Source organism: Coenobita brevimanus, chromosome 80 (assembly GCF_032717465.1).
Source record: "Coenobita brevimanus isolate Jiangsu-jjx chromosome 80, ASM3271746v2, whole genome shotgun sequence".
NCBI classification, from domain to species: Eukaryota; Metazoa; Arthropoda; class Malacostraca; order Decapoda; family Coenobitidae; genus Coenobita; species Coenobita brevimanus.
The window spans coordinates 12,176,858-12,192,395 of record NC_137033.1 but is presented as its reverse complement, the minus strand read 5'-3'; positions in this window follow the sequence as shown (position 1 = coordinate 12,192,395).

The window sequence follows — 15,538 nt, the reverse complement described above, 5'->3', positions numbered from 1 at the left end:
CTACATTCAATAAAATTAGTGTGGACGATGGGTACTACGGTCAAAGTGATCACATGTGATGGTACGTAGGAGGACAACTGGACCTCAGGGAACAGACTATTAGTTCCACGCCCAAAGCTGGATTTTTTTTTTTTTTTTTGTGAATCTTGCAGTCAAGAGTCTAGGGTTACAATACTCGACTCATCTTCATACATTCATAATATTTCATAGGTATTCATGTGATTTACCACACAGCTCTATTTGGCTTTCAGTATTGTTTTTCACATATAGTATGTGTTTTTCTGTGGGTAATTTAAATATTCAGTGTGAAAAATCATTTTTTTGTAACCCAGGAAACTGTTTACTTTATTAGGTTGAAACTGAATAACCGATAGTTTGACGTCTGGTGGTTTAGTGGGCCAAGGCGTTGCAGCTGGATGTGGCTCAAAATGATTTTATTCCAAGGGGAAGTCGGGAAATATTGTTCACATAATGCCACTCAGGGGTACGTGACTGCCCACTCTGGCCTTCATACTTGGAATGAGTAACCTATGCCCAGGCCTCTGGATGGAATAATGAACGTGTAACGCTGTGAAAATAATAACTTCAGGTGATGTCTCAAAGCTTTCCGAACAAGATGTATGGTCAAATATTAAAGTCTGTTTGGTTCTCTTGCTTCTGTTTCGCCACTGGGTTCAAAGATGCTTGAATGTGATGTTGAGTACGAAGGTGCAAAATATTTTTCTTCTGTGGGCGATGATATTCACCGTTGTACAGTCTATCTCATTGAAGCATCCGCCAATTCAACAATGAGAAAGAAGCCCGGAAGGCGAACGGACTTTTGTTCTTGACTGTACGCTTGGAATATTACGCGAATATGTGTCACTATCGATATTTGCAATATTCATTATGATAAACTGATCATTATCGACTGCCTCCTGATAGTTCTCAAGATTAACCTAGAGGCCAAAAAATATATGTTGGCTCACAGGCTGCTCGTCTTTGCTACATTTCTTTGCTGCATTTCTGATTTTTTTTTTTTTAGCATAATCTGGCCATGGTCTTTTGAAATGACTTTCATTGAGATCCTGGCTCACTACATTTGCTTTGCATTAACAACTAACAGAGTACAAGTAATGGATATTATTTTGACATTTTTTCTTTTTCACATTAATTTGCATAAATTTTTAAGCTTCTCTCTCTCTCTCTCTCTCTCTCTCTCTCTCTCTCTCCACGTGCCGCTACCACTGCACCTCAGGCGAATCGAGAACTATGATATTGCCTCTATATTTACAGGACTTATCGAGGTATTTACTTTGCGTAACATGACTGTATGTGTGTATGTGTGACAGAGAGAGAGAGAGAGAGAGAGAGAGAGAGAGAGAGAGAGAGAGAGAGAGAGAGAGAGAGAGAGAGAGAGAGAGAGAGAGAGAGAGAGAGAGAGAGAGAGAGAGAGAGAGAGAGAGAGAGAGAGAGAGAGAGAGAGAGAGAGAGAGAGAGAGAGAGAGAGAGAGAGAGAGAGAGACCAATTTCCTCACTAAATGGGATCGTCTGGCAAGTCGCCTTCTCAGAAATCGTATATACTATGATCCAGAGAGAGAGAGAGAGAGAGAGAGAGAGAGTATGTGTGTGTGTGTGTGTGTGTGTGTGTGTGTGAAAGTTGGAAGTTATGTTATGGTTGTCCAAGAATGGTAACTGAATGGGTAGGTTGGTGGGGATGTGTGGGATGGGTTGTTTATGGGCAGGGTGGGTGGCCAGGTGAGCTGAATGTGCGGAGTGGTTGGGTGTGGTGGGTGAAGCAAGTGTGGTGGACAAAATTTTTGGAGTGGGTAAAAGGAGTGGGATGGATGGATGGGGCGGACGAGCAGGGTGTGGTGAATGGGTATGTCGGTGGGTGGGTGGGCAGGGTAATTTGTGGGGCGAGTGGGTGGATGGGATTGGTATGGTGGTTTAGTGAGTTAGGCAAGTGTGCAGGGTGGGTGGACTTTTTGAGTGGGCTTTTTTTTTTTTTTTGGCGAGTAGATAAGTGAGCTTTTGAATGGGTGGGTGTATGTGTGGCGTCCTAGAGGACAAGCTAGGAGACTGTCTTTCTACGCTAGGTGAGTGGGTAGGTTTATGGGTGAGTGGATTGGTAGGCGAAAATAGGACCACTGGGGACTAGATCTACGAGGTAAATAAGCTCACGGTTGGAAATATGAACCTGATTTTAAACAAAAGTCAATAGGTAAAAGAGGTCTATGGGAGATATAGATCCATATAAAAAAAAAAAATGGTCTGTATGAGGAGTTGGTGTGTCCATATGAAAGGGATATATAGGTCCACGGGTAATAAAAAATCGACCCATGGAAGAAAATTAGGACCACGGTGAAAAAGGTCCTTGGGGATTATAGGTCATATGAGGGAAAATAAATTCATGGGTAAATAACTGGTCTATGGTGGAAATTAAGTTCAAGGGCAAATCAATACCTTGAAGAAAGTAGGTCCATGGGGATAATAGGTCCAAGGGGGAAGTGGGTGCATGGGGTAATGTGGGTCCAGGTGGGAAAATAGGACACTGGATATTGGGTCAGAGGGAAGAAATTAGGTCCACTGGGAAATATAAGGTGGGGAGATGATTCTTAGAGGCTGTAACAGGAAAAGGCCTATTGTGTGTTAGTATGAATAATGTAGGAAACACGAAAGAAAGTCGAACTTATTTTAATCCTCCCTATTCACCACGCTCCATGTTTCAAGGAGAAAAGTGTGATCTAGGTGATGGAAGCAATTTATCATGGAGAGTACAGCATTTCTATCTGTCTATCTGTCTTCTGTCAATCTATCCATCTGTATAGCTATTTATCCGTTTTTTTTTTTTCTGTGGCTAATCGTCTTAATTTCGGAGAGGTTGACCACGAACAAATCTCCTCCACGTTGTTCTGCCCTTCTCCATGAAGCTGCCTACCCTATATTTCACATTTCCCTCCTTCATGTACAGCATCTCTATACCCCTCTCCATCTCATCATTGGTCTTCCTCTCCCCCTGCAAATCATTCGCACGCACCCTCCAGGTCAGTCTAATTTTCCATTCGCTCCACATGCAAAACCCATCACAGGGTATTTCTCCTGACACATTCTAGCACATCCACATCGTAGTAATAGTCTATGTTTTTCGACATTTTTCACCAGTGCACATAATCCTGACGCAGAAGCATTTAATGCAATAAGTTTCAAGTCACTTAAAAAAGAAGATAATTAACAGTTTAATTGCTTGAATTATATAGGAAAAAGAAGTGACTCTACTATTTGGCATCAGGAGAATGCATTTAATATAAATCCACGATTCAATGGGCCATAAAAATACGTAAATATTTTCCAATGGTGCATTTATCTGGTAGCAGGCGAGATTTTTGTTTTATTTATTGCATGTCAAATATTCCTGCCGGGGATGAAAAGCGAGCAGTCATCCATTTTTCATGTGTTGGCATTTGGAGTATTTTCTATTTCTATATACTGTAAATGATAAACACGCAATAGCATTCTTACATAATACACAGAAATGGAGGAATTCTGAGTAAAGTAACTAATACTATCATTGATACTGGTTTGTCCTATGGTATACATAGAGAACATAATTTAGTCACCAGGATATGGGGTGCAGGGCCTTGGATAGTGTACTGTTTTGTCTGCTCGTCTGTTTGTGACTGGAATCAGTACTATTGACTTTTGTGAGACTCTCTTTAACGACATTCCAGCTGAATCCCTGATGTAGACTCACATATCTTCCTTTAGGCTCTCACTCCACCCATACGCCAGGATTCTTGTCGGTTAAGGAAGCTCCCTAAAACCTATTACTTAGCGATTTATTTTTAGATACGGATGGGTAACATGAATCTGAATACTATGCTGAAATTGGTGGTATTGGAGAATTCGAATGTGTTATAGTGTGCGGATACACCGAAAAGTATCAGTGTCGATTTTAAAAGCTACGTTGTGCCTCCAAAACTCGCAGGTGGCCAATTTTGACGATTACGAAGTCAGTGGAGGGGAGGGGGCTAATATGATCAGTGATAGGAGGGTGGGGGACGAGTTGGCAGGCCGGGTGTGGGTGATTCCATGAGACTAAATTGACAACGTTAGTCCCTGTACGTTGAGGGAAGGACAGGGTAAAGCGGATGCAGAGAGAGAGAGAGAGAGAGAGAGAGAGAGAGAGAGAGATTTTTTAGTTTTGGCGTAACTTTCTTTTATCTAGAGGCAGGATATACTCTTTCTTAACCCCACTTTTAGACGTCATTCCGAAATTGGACAAAATGGTCATGAGGCAGCAAGAATACAGCAAAATGCAACAACATGCCATCGTAGTGAAGAGGCAAAACCAGAATTTATCCAGAGCTGACCACAGTGCACTTAACTAGCAATCAAACACAGAACAATTTATTTTCCCAGACAACAACACGCAAACGTCCTTTTCACAATATCTTATCCCTCTTTTTTTTCCCTCCTTTTTTAACATCTCACCTTTCTAGCCCGATACTATTTCTTAATATTTTATTCCTGCTACCAACAGAAAAGTTTGCAAAGCTGAAGAGAGAAAGAGATCTGAGTTAAGGGGTAAATCTAGGTTAAATTTAATTCTTCCACTTCGAGGGAGGTGTGCAAAGCTGAATAGTTTACAATAGTCAGAAGAATATATGGAGAAGCTCGTAAATAGCACTCCACTAGAAATCATGCGGCGGTATCGTATACGTGTTGCGGGGACGGCACAGTCTGCTGATGTGGATGTTGCAGTCGGAGTATGAAATGAGTGAATGACGCATGTTAGATATTGATAACACTGACTGAGCCGTCCCCACAACGCAAAACATGTCGCCCAGTGGAGTGGAAGATGAGCATTATAATTATGGACTACCTTGTATAAGACGCCGTTGCAGTGATAGGGGTTCAGCAAAAATACTTCACTTTCATGTTAACGCTTTCAACCCCAGAACACAATTCTGATTTTATTTTTACTTTCTTCAGATGATTTTATTCTGCTCAGGAGAGACTTTTCGAGGTGGAGGGGATACTTTTAGCCTTACTTAGCCTGTTCACTACTAGAAATCTGTCTCAGTTTGAAAGATAATGGAGATCGCAGGAATAAAGTATACAGTGACGCACATCGTCCTGCTGCCCCAGTTTTCCGATTATTTTCAGCTGATGCATATATTCCCCTCGATATCCTTCCAGTCCCTCTCTCTGTGAATTCTAGCAGTCGGTTCACTTCATTTCCAATATACTCCCTCCTGTGTGTCTCGTCGTCTCTCTCTCTCCATTTTAGAATTTTTATTATTTTATTTACTTCTCTCAGTGCTTGTTTTTCTTAGCTTTCTGTGCCATTGAAAAGAAGAATCACATCTGTTATTCTGAATCATGTCTGTCTCTGGTTTTTCGCCAATTTCTCAGTGTCATAATACCATATTTTTGTGTTTTCTGTATTTTTTCTCTTATTTTCTTTCGAGCTCAACTGGTGTTCTCGGATTCTTCTATGAATGATGCAATTCGCTGTCTGATTTTCTATACAAGCGATAATTTTTGCTTCCTTCATGCTGTTTTCCTCTACTTCTCCATGTGATTATCTTTATATGTCCGCCTTTCCATTGCCTTTTTCACAACGATGACGTATTTTTGTAGATTTTTCTCGCAGCTACCAGACTGTTTTATTAGTTATGAGAGCCGCCGATGGTAGTGAAGGGATTAATGAAGGCTTTATCAAATGCTTTTAGTTAAATATAAAAAGTATCAAAATCGTCAGGATGAGAGCAAGAATGTGGCAAAATATATGTCATCTGATTGAACGGGTTAAGCATTTTTACATTTCAGTCTCTCTTCGTACCACAGATTATTATCTTACCCCACACCTGCCACCACCACACCACCGTTCTCGTCCACGTCGTCACCATCACTCTCCTCTCCTTCACCACCATTCCTTCTGTGTCATCCATCCTTCTGCTAACCTCTGTATTCCCAGCAACCCTCTATTGTGGTTATTCCTATCATGCATCTTCCACTGTCTCTTCTCTGCAGCATATAATCTCTGTTCTCATGGTAGACTCGCACAAACTGTGATTCATTTATCTGTGTTCTCTTTCCTCTTTCCGCTCCGTTCCTTCATTCTTAATTGTCCTTTGGCTACCTCTCGTCACTCCGTTACCTTTGTGCCTTTGTCCCTCTCCAACTCACCGCACTATTCAAGTCTTTCTCTAAAAGTGAAGAACTTTATATTTATTTATTTATTTATCTAATTTCGAAAATATAAAAAGATCCTAATATACAGGGTTGGTCGTATATAACACTCCTCTTCCTCGACGCGGAACAACATCTCGCGTGTTGGGGAGACGGCTCATTCAGCTTTAACAGTTGCTACTTTACTTTACTAATCTCATTAAGCACACCCACACCCACACTAGCAGACTAAGCCGCTTTCTCAACGCATAAAATACCATCAGGGCGTTTCTAGTGGAGCACTGTCTCTGGACCTTCCTATATTTCTCTATTAGTTTATTTTTATGCTAATATATGTAATGTGATTGAACGTTTGTGTATGTATGTATTTGAATGAGTTTGTTCGCTTGTGTGTGTGTGTGTGTGTGTGTGTGTGTGTGTGTGTGTGTGTGTGTGTGTGTGTGTAGAATTGACCATTAGTAGTGTGGTGTATGAAATTACGTATGTTAGCGTGTTCATGATCGCGTAAAAGTGCAATTCTAGGTTATTATGATCACGGTATATGCGAATATATTTGTGTTATTGGTGGCAGTATTTCTATATAGTCAAAGTATCTCCATTTCATAAAAATTTCTGCCGTTACGTAGAATGTATCTGGATACGGTGGCAAAAATTCAGAAATGGGAATATCATGTCATAAACTTAATATAACGCAAGAACATTTGAAAAGAAGCGTGAAAATCAGAGTAAGTTACGTGTACAGTACTTGTTTGTGTTGATGGTGACTTCTGCGTGAGTATGCATCTACGAGCATTTTCATTGTCTTCAAGCAGTGTGTGTGTGTGTGTGTGTGTGTGTGTGTGTGTGTGTGTGTGTGTGTGTGTGTGTGTAATGTCTGTTACAGTGGTTCTTATTAGCTTTCCAGGCAGTTAATTATTGAATAGCAAAATGAAATCTCTGACAAAGAAAAATCTACCAAGTCTTCCAGTGCTTCTCCGATATAGTAGTGGGCCTACATCATCTCTTAATTATTTCATGAAAAGTATCCTGTTAATCCAGAAACATCTGAAAAATGCTTTTATTGCTCTTTTTTTTTTTTTATCGCAACCCTTTTACTAAAAAGATTTAAATACCATTCTGATTGTCCTTGAATGGTTCAGTTCAGCTTGCGAACGACATCTTGTAGTAAACTGTTCAGAATCAGTCTCCGATGACCCATTCATTTTGATGACAATTTTGTTCCGCCACAACTTGGCCAGTGCCAGGTGATTATATACAGCTTTGGAAGTATATGTCGTTGTGAGGTGATTAATATAGCTTTTTCTCACACTACACCAACTTCATCTCCAGTCCCAATTCCCGTTCCCGTGACTACGATATTTTTTCACAAGACGGATTATTATAAAGATTTCAGGAAGTGAGGCAGCAACCTATAGGTACTCTGTGTACAGTTAATACCTACGATACTCCAACAAACAGCTTTTCATGACACACTGTCTCACCTTCCACACCACATTCCCTCACCCCACTCAACACACTTCGCCACTTCCCAAACTACTCTCCCCCTGCACACACAACATACTCCCCAGTCTCTCACACCACACTCCCCCACCTTCCACACCACACTCCCAACCCCATGCACAATTCACTTCCCCACCTCCTACACCGCGCTCCCTCACCTTACACACCACAACCGCCTACTACCCACACTACACTCCCCCACCTCCCATACCATACTCCCCATCTCCTACAACTCACCCTATTGCCGTAACACTCCTAAAACTAACTTTCCCACAACAACGGCTAACTTAGGTACGGCCGCTGTATATTGTCAGTAATAAAGGCAACTGACTAGATCTATATAGTGAAAGTTTTAATAAGAAAATGTTTCAAGGACCTACCCCCCCCCCTCCTCTCTCTCTCTCTCTCTCACTCCTTCCGTGAGTTTATAGATGATCATGATGATATACACAAACTTACGGAGAGAGAGAGAGAGAGAGAGAGAGAGAGAGAGAGAGAGAGAGAGAGAGAGAGAGAGAGAGAGAGAGAGAGAGAGATTTTCTGTGGGTCTGCCTATATATCCTTGATATGATAGCTTCTGTTCGCACCTTCTATGTTCAGATGGACGACAACACCTCGTGTTTTACCTCCATTGCTCATTGGACCACACCCCTTAATAATTCGTACATGGTTAGCGTGAGGATGGATTAATTGTGATTAACGCTCTTCCAAGGACAAAATACCATCCTGCAGTCCTCATACGGACTGCCAAGGACTGAAGCAATATTAGAAATAATCCAGTTTAAGGATATTTATGTCTTAACTTTGGATGTCAAGTTTCTGACCCATGGTACATTTTGTGTGGAAAACATTGTGTTAGCCTTGTCACCCCAAGGACGTAGTATGATGTTTATTTTTCCGACTAGACGATTCTGTTCATCTTCGGAGTGTTCATACTTGAATATATATATTTTTTATATTTTCCGTACCCGTATAAGAAGTCTTTCATAAGCTGAATAAAACCGCCTGGAGGTGCAAGAATGAAACAGAAAATACGTCACTGTGTTGAAGCAAAAATGTACTGATTCCATAAAAATACTGGCTTTCGGTACATGCATCTGTTTTTCTCTTCCTTTAATATTTGTTCAACATTATATTCATATAACCATTATACCTCATGTGTTAATCTCTCACTTGAAACGTAATGCTATGGAGAGCACAGCTGGGGACAAATCTTCACCTAATACCCTTGTGCTTCTGAACTTCCTCCGGTGATAAATATTCCTAAGCTGAGTGAGGTTTGGTATACTTGACAACTCATAGATTATTCTCTTTTATACCATGTGTCAAAGAGGAAAGTGACGAACACGCATTAAGTATGAAGTAAGGTGAAATAGTAGGCAACATTTTGTTCCTTGACACTTGAAAGCAAAATTACAGCTGCATCCCCGTTCTAGGAAGCTTTTGGCGTTACTAATCCTTTTTTATTTTTTCCCTTGAACGTTGTGTACAAGGGTTTTAGTGCCTGGTTCTCGCTTCTGTTGCTGGAATTGTGCTGATGTTTTTCCCTCAGACTTTTATTTTAATAGTCAGTGTTGATCTTGGACGTATGATGATACTGATGTAGAATTGTGTGTATGTGTGTGTGTGTGTGTGTGTGTGTGTGTGTGTGTGTGTGTGTGTGTGTGTGTGTCTGTGTGTGTGTGTGTGTGTGTGTGTGTGGTGTGCTGATACTGTGAGGCTTATGTTGCAGCTGCTGTGTTTGTGTCGTGTTTGTATTACCACTGCTATGCTTGTGTTGTTGCTTCGTTGCCTGAGTTACTAGAGTTGTGTTTGAAGTATTGAAATTTGTATTTACTCCTAAAGTTGTGTTGTCACGGTTGTGTTTGAGTTCTTACCATTGTGTTTTTGTTTCTACTGTTGTACTTGTGCTGCTGTTGTTGTGGCTTTTACCGTTGCTGTGTTTATGTTCCTGTTGCTGTGTTTGTGTCGCTACTGTTGTTTGAGTTACTACCGTACCACTGTGTTTATGTTGCTGCTGTGTTTTGTTGCTAGTGTTGTGTTTGTGTTACTACTGTTGTGTTTATGTTACTGCTGTTGTGTTTGTCTTATTGCCTGTTGTGTTTGTGTTGCTGTAGTTGTGTTGCTGCTGTTGTGTTTGTGTTGCTGTAGTTGTGTTGCTGCTGTTGTGTTTGTGTTGTTGCTGTTATGCTTGTTATTGTCTCCTGTGTGTGCCTCTTTGCTTTAACTGTTTCCCCTCACCTCTACACATTACCTCTGTGCCTTGCCTCTACACGTCACCTTTATGCCTCACCTCTACACCTTACCTCTGGGCCACGCCTGTTACTGTCGAGCCTGTGCCGCCTCTCTTGTTAACAATCTCTGGTTCTTACCACTTATTTTCAGGTCAATAAAATAGTCTATATTTAAACAGATTATACTGAAAGAATTGTCCTGACCATGAAAGGTGCCTGCAAACGTCATTTCCATTGGCAAGCTTATATGACTCACCTCGATTTGAAAAAAAGTTGCCAAGTGTTAGCTGAAGAATATAACACTGTGCTAGAGTTGATGCGACCATTACAGGGTTAACGCCTTCAGTGTGGTGACCTTTTCCTCTTCTATTTGTGCTACTTTCGGACGATTTTATACAGCTTAGGAGAGGATTGAGAACTGGAGGTGATTGATATAGCTTTCATTAACCCCTTCACTGCTCGGGGTCCTTCGAATATGAGATAAAACATGACTTCATCTTAATTAACCTCTTAAGTAACTAAACACATCATCTTAGCTTATTCTTGCTGCCTCCAGGAGACTTTTTTCCAACTTCATGAGGACATCTGTGGGTGAAGGTGATAATGAATGCAATGATCTAACCAGTTCAATCTGAGAAGTCATGACTAAGTTAATTATAATATTCTGTAGATGATAAAAATTAGCTAAAAAGAAAAAAAAAAAAAGAAAAGAAACGCCAGTGGAGTGAAGCGGTTAGAAAAAATGGCCATGATGCTGAAGCGGCGAGAAAGAAAAAAAAATTATAATGCTGAAGGTAATAAAAAAAAAAAGTCACAGTACTGAAGCGGCAAAGAAAAAAAAATGTCACTGTGACGGTTTCAAAAAAAAAAAAAAAATCCACAAGATGTTGAAGGTTCTAAGATAAAAAAAAATCGTCACATAACTCAAGGTGTTAAACTAAAAAAAAAAAAAGTCACATTTCTAGCCAAAATAAAAAATAATAATAATAAATCGCCATTATACTAAAGGAGCTAAGTAAGGAGATTCGTCACGGTGCCAAATAAATCGTTACAGTGCTGTAGGGGTTGAAAAAAAATCTGCACAGTACTAAACAGCCCCCCCCCCAAAAAAAAAAATGTTACGGTGCTGAAGGGGTTAAAGCAACAGATTAAAAAAAGTGATAGTAATGTTGGGACTAAAATAAATGAAAAACGTCGTGGTGTTGAAGAATCTGAAAAAAAATAAAAAAAAGTGTCCTGGAGTTCGAGAGGCTAAAAGAACAAAAAATAAATAAATAAATAAGTAAATAAATCAATAAATAAATCCTGCTCTTCTTGACGGGACTAAAAGAAATAATTCGCCTTGGTGCTGAAGGGGATAGAACGTGTTGCATGGAAGAAGCTTGTTACCTGCCTCTGCAATCCTATTGTCTGGGTTCGTTGCCGGAGTAATTGCCAATGAGAGAGAGAGAGAGAGAGAGAGAGAGAGAGAGAGAGAGAGAGAGAGAGAGAGAGAGAGAGAGAGAGAGAGAGAGAGAGAGAGAGAGAGAGAGAGAGAGAGAGAGAGAGAGAGAGAGAGAGGAAAAAAAGGGAAGGAAGACATGGATTGGAAGGGGAGGCAGGAAATGGGACGAAAGTTGGGAGAGGGAGGGAGGGACGAAGAAGAGGGAAAGGCGGGGAGGGCGAGAGAAGGCAGGGTGAGAGAGGGAAGGCAGGGAGTGAGACAGAGAGAAGGAAGGCAGGGAGAGGGAGGAAAGTAAGAAGAGGCAGAACTGGACTAGTGACGTATGATGGAATGAAGACTGCAGTAGAGGTAGGAGTGCAGTCAAAGGGAAACAGTATAGGATGTTTGGTGTGACAGTGTGGCGTAAATTATATTAAGTCTGGCCTGCAGGGTGGAGTGAATAATGGAAATAGATGCGGTGGAGCGAGAGAGGGAGGTATGATGGAATGAGACTGGAATTTAATGTGTGCGTGAGTGTGTGTGTGTGTGTGTGTGTGTGTGTGTGTGTGTGTGTGTGTGTGTGTGTGTGTGTGTGTGTGTGTGTGTGTGTGTGAGAGAGAGAGAGAGAGAGAGAGAGAGAGAGAGAGAGAGAGAGAGAGACAGACAGACAGACAGAGACAGAGACAGAGACAGAGCTGTTCAATTAATTAATGGGAGTTATAAACAAAAAAAACTTTCCCCTACCCTTGTTTTAGGTTATGAAATGCAAATGGTATACAATCACAAGTGCTTGTACATTATAAACTCATCAAACAGCAAATGTCTTTAAGAAACTACGACGAATTCACCGTTAAGCCTCAGGGGTGGACTTGTCTAATTTAATCTGGATAATGTCACACGATTGTGCTGGCCACTGGAAGCCTCCTAAGACATAAAGGTAAAGATGACGAAATCTGCTAACAATCACTCTACTCAGTTCTCATTTTGAATTATCTTTCCACTTTCTCTACCAAGTTTCTTGATTCAGTCACTCTTCTTTCCCCAGCCTCTCCGATCCTCAGTCTTTCTTCAGTCTCTCCAGTCTATCTTAAATCTTTCTCCTGTCTCTCTCCAGTCTGAACCCAATTTTTGTTCGGTCGGTCTATCCAAGATCATCATACAGATCTTACCCTAACTAAGCTTGTCTAGTCCGCCTGTAGTGCACGCTTCCTTACACCAGCGCTGGCGCTCTTATTAGTGGGACCCTTTCATCATACCTCCCCCGCGACGAAAATGGTCCAATAATATAAATGCATTCTCCCCTTACCATCGTCCCCTCCTGCTCCCAGCCCGATATCAAAGGAAGTGGATCTGGCGACAGTGATCAAGGACGACTTAATGAGAGGGCCAGGTACGCTTGAGTAAATAACCGAGAGGAAGGTGAAAAGATCTGGAGGAAAAAGGACGGGAAGAGGAGGAGAAGAGGGAAGAATGATGATGAGGAGAGGCGAGGTGTCAATTAGTCTATCTTTATGAGCAGTGTTGGCGGGAGCAGTAGCTCTTTGTACCCGTTATGAGACACTCTGCGGAATGATATTGGCAGTTTTGTTCCCTTGCTTCTCTGTCTCGCCCTCCGGTACAGTGCCCCCTCCCCACCACCTTGTCTCTCTTTCATTTCCGGCTGACTTTTTTTCTCCTGTTTTTGCCAGGACATGTACCTCGCTTCCCTCCCGACCTTTATGCTTGTATCCCTCCTCTTTTACGGTGGGAGAGCAACACCCGTCTGACTACGCAGTCTCACCTATTTTCTGCCCTGCTCTCTAATGCAAGAGTGAACCGGTACTCGCAGCCTTAGGCTATATTGACTCAACTGGTCATCTATTGAATTTTCATCCCCAGGATGTTTTTCGGACTATCTACGACCTCCAGTCTTTGTAACGTAATGTGACCAGACATCCGAAAATAATCTGATCTTTATTTTGGCTCCGTTTTTCTTTTTCCTGTCTTTGAAAGAGGCCTATTTTGTTTGTAGGCTCAGCCCTAGATTCCTTCTTTTCTTTTCTTTCTTGCTGTCTATCTATCTATCTCTCTCTCTCTTTTTTTTTTTTCTTAAAAATGATTTGCTATTTTCCGCTCCTCGCTTTTCCTTTCCATGTGTCATCAACCTCAGGTCACTGACTCGCCCAGTTCGTCTTTTTTTTTTTTTTTACCTGCATTTCATATCCACACCAGGCACTCCAAAAAACTGCCCGAAAAGGTATGCATTTATCTCATATACCTTACCTCCGAATGTCCATCCAGGCTTATCATACTCAGGTCGCTATACCCTGTCATTCAACACCACTAAAAAACAGGGAGAAAAAAATATCCGTTTATCTCGTATACTTTGGTTTTGAATCTGTATCAAGTCTTATCATATAAAGGTCGTTATATCCTGTCATTCTGGGCCGTAAAAATTGAATCGCGATAATGACGCCCGTAAAATCGCTCGTGAAAAATAATTACCCATGAATATTTTGCTTTGAGACTATGAGGCCCAAAGTTCCATAGTGGTGGTGGTGGTGTGGTGGTTGGGTAGTGTTATGGTGTGTGTGTGTGTGTGTGTGTGTGTGATAAATCAAATGTGAAATTGTATATATATTTAGCATATTGCTCGGCTATCACACACTTAACATACACACGCATTTTTTAAGAGCCCGACTTTGGGTGTAGAGTTGACATGCCTTTCCGTGAGGCCCAGCAGTCCTTCTACATGCCCCTTACCTGGGAGTTAATACTCATCTTCCATACTGACTGCGTGCTAAGAAAGACTCATTGATTAGGACTTATCTTAATGAGGGTGTCTGTATAATCCGTGGGTCTTATACAAAATCAGTAAAGTTTGTTTTACCAAAATTCAAATAATGAAATTCTTCCGTGCTTAAATGTGGGACTGTACTCACATCCTTGTAGACGGCAAAAAACTTATCTTTTCATTTGATCACAATTTTTCCCAAATATCATCCTTTTGCTTACATTAAAAGGATTAAGATAAACGATTATTTGTGTATACAGTTTACTACATGTCTCAGGGCACAAAACACTTCCTCCTTCCCCTCACCCCACCACCACCACCAGCACATCACATAGTACGGTGGCGACAACCAACAGAATAATTAGCAGCTCTCACTATGATGACGTATATTTACCGATATTATTCTTACTGCTGCCAGACTATTGTATTGGAAAAAACTCTAATATTGGTGGAGTTAATAGAGATTCTTCCCTTGCAATACCAAATGTCTTTCCACATGTGAATAAAACTGTGTGATAGTGGCAGGAATGAAATACAAAAGACATCACTGGACTGAAGAGGTAAAAGCTTCTGAAGTTCTCCCTCGGCGTCTGATCACGAACTGGAGGTTGACATAAGGTAATTTTGTGACCAGAAATCCACGGTACCTTAAATGTACATATCAACTTTAATGTAACTTTTCTCCCCTGTTTTTTGACACTTTCAGTGTGATAACTCCTACAGGTCCCACATTGCCTGTCCAGTTTTAAAAGTATCCCCTGAGTATGGTAAAATCGACTGGTGGTAGCAACAATAAGCTAATAAGGCGTCATTACATTTAAAAGTCTAGTTATTTTCATAGTAACGTGATGAGGGAGGAGGATTACTGAGCCCCTAAGTACACTAAGTTCATTAGAGGAACCAGGTACTGTACGAGTGATGGTAGGAAACAGGAGGAAGAGAAGGGGAAAAAGAGGATGATGGGTGGGAGTGTAGAGGGAGGAAGATATAACGAAGACAGAAGCAGGGAAACGAATATTAGAAGAGAAGATGGGAACTGATGGAAGAGAAAGGGAAGAGAGGAGGGAAAGAAAGGAAGGAAAGGAGAAATGAAAGGTAAGGAGAGAGTGAGGGAAACAGAAGGGGAAGAGGTTGAGGGGAAAAGGTAGAGAAGAGGAGGACGAGGAAACCAGGAAGAAGAGAAGGGCAAGAAGGGATGAGGGTAAGGAGAGGACATGATGAGGGAAGCAGGAAGAGAGGAGAAGAGAAACAGGAAGAAGAGAAGGGAGGAGGAGGAGAGACGAGGAAACCAAGAAGAAGAGAAGGGCAAGAAGGGATAAGGGTAAAGAGAGGATATGATGAGGGAAGCAGGAAGAGAAGAGAAGAAAAACAGGAAGAAGAGAAGGGAGGAGGAGGAGAGAAAAGCATGCGTGTGAGAATGATGGTAGAAAA